Below are 2,475 nucleotides of genomic sequence, written 5' to 3' on the forward strand. Positions count from 1 at the left end.
CTCTCAACATAATCTCCAGCCACTTCCAAAAGCTTAAATAGAATCTTATTTTACAGTTTTCCTCAGATTTTTACAAGGCTCTTGTGATCTAGACAAGAACAGATGATAGATGACTTTTACAAATTTGGTATCCAGGGTTTTTGGATATACCCACAGCCATGCAGCTGTGAGTGAGGGACAGCACAGAACTGGGACTTGAACCTAGGTCTCACTCTTTAAGTCTTCTTAAATTCCTGGAATCCAGCATTGCCTGGCATGATTTCTGTTAACTCACTGATTCTTTTAGAAATATTTGATGACTATAATCACCAGAAAGTGATTGTCAAAAGACAGAGACATATCCAGGCAACGTAAGAGTCCAGCGGTAGTTCTCAACAATGTCTCACTTTAACAATTTACCAGAAAAAATAGGCCAGTCAGAATTTAAATGTATGCAGAATGTTTTTCTAATAGAGATGTAGATATCCCAACCCTGTCATTCATGTATCTTGTTGCTGTTTCAGATGTCATTAATAGCAATTATAATATCACTGATTGCTGTTAACTGGAGCATTCGCTTGGTATAAGTGGGCAAAGCCCTATCACATGCCAGTCAAAGTTAGGGGAATCCAGGTTCTGGTAATAGAGTAGTGGACACACAAGGCCCTTGTCACTGCTCTGTCACTTTCAAGTAATTTACAAACATAAGTATTTTTATGATTTAAAAAATAATTTGCCATGAGAACCTTTGAGCAGCAAGATGCTATTTGACTGCTTAAACAGGCATTTCTAACACCTGCACATCATTTGACTACGCCCTTTCCCGAGGGGTTATGAAAACAATAGAAGCTTTTATTACTAGCTTAGATATGTTTTCAATTTACCTCATCCCCGAGCATCCTAATGCTCACTAGCTTAAATATTTTGTTCTCCGTTGTAAATGCTAATCTTAGGCTTTTGCGCTTACTAGTTCGTTGTGGGCAGGTTTTCATTTGGCTGGATCCTTACCATTCAGGTCTTAGGTCAAATGTTACTTTCATAGGCCTTCCCTAATCACCCTAGTCTAAAACAACTCCCTTCATGGTCTAGCTATCCGCACACCCTGTTTAATTTTTCCCAGTATTTGAAATGTATTAGTAATGTATTGGAGAAGGTAATGGCACCCCACTCCAGTACTCTTGCCTGGAAGATCCCATGGATGGAGGAACCTGGTAGGCCACAGTCTATGGGGTCGTGAAGAGTTGGACACGACTGAGCAACTTCACTTTCACTTTTCATGCACTGAAGAAGGAAATGGCAACCCACTCCAGTGTTCTTGCCTGGAGAATCCCAGGGACAGGAGCCTGGTGGGCTGCTGTCTGTGGGGTCGCACGGGGTCGGACACGACTGACGTGGCAGCAGAAGCACAGTAATGAGTTACTTGTCGTCACCTTCCTTGCCCCATTAGCAGGTAGACCCATAAGGGCAGGAGACCTGTCTGTCCATTGCTGTAGTTCCAACCAGACGTAGGTTTTTTTTGCAGAGTGGCAAGTGGTATTTTAGTTCCATGACCAGGGACTGAACTCATGTCTGCTTAAGTGGAAGCACGGAGTCCTAACCACTGTACCTCCAGGGACTTCCCCTAATACAGATCTCAATATTGGTTGAGTGAATAAAAAAATGGCTGGGGAACCTTACATGTGTACTCATTTGCTTCAACATCCAACTCTGCGACCCTGGAGACTGTAGCCCACCAGGCTTCATCTGTCCGTGGGGATTCTTCAGGCAAGAATACTGGAGTGGGTTGCCATACCCTCCCCTCCAGGGGATCTTCCTGATCCAGGAATCCAACCCAAGCCTCTTAGGTCTCCAGCATTGGCAGGTGGGTTCTTTACCACTAGCCCCACCTGGGAAACCCAATCTATCAGCCAATTCACAATGGCAGAAAGTCCAGCCTTTTACCTTTGCCTGTCAAGAAGGCCTACACTTCCTACAGGTCAACCCATCCCTGCTCTATACGGTCAGAGTCTCGGATCTTCACCCACTGGCACTGAGGTGTTTGGGGATACTGTCATCCTCTCCTCCCTGGTCCCTCACTGCCCCAGCCCAAGCTGGGAGGCTGGACAGGGGAATGGAGATTCCTTGGGCAGGGGTCAGAGGACTCCATGGTGCCCTATCCCCAGTCCTAGTTCTGGACACAAAGGACTTTCACATCACACTGGATGAGGGGGAGCTGCATTAGGGGGCATAGGTGGGGCATCTGTGGAGGAGGCAACAGAAGACCAGATCCCCAAGCTGGAGTGAAACAGACTGTGGGTGGAATGGGCAACTCAGAGCAACTTTGGGGCCAGATTCAAGAAGCTAGCAAACTTATGATAGAAGGGACTAAAGTCCCTGTGACCTGGAGGGTGTATATGTCACTCATCTGTGAAGGGCAGCTTCCTTTCTGTGCAGCTATTTGATCTAACCAAAAGGGAGGGGGTGAGAGGAAGCTCAGTGAAAAACACTCGATGAGCA

This window comes from Ovis canadensis, chromosome 18, assembly GCF_042477335.2.
Source record: "Ovis canadensis isolate MfBH-ARS-UI-01 breed Bighorn chromosome 18, ARS-UI_OviCan_v2, whole genome shotgun sequence".
NCBI classification, from domain to species: Eukaryota; Metazoa; Chordata; class Mammalia; order Artiodactyla; family Bovidae; genus Ovis; species Ovis canadensis.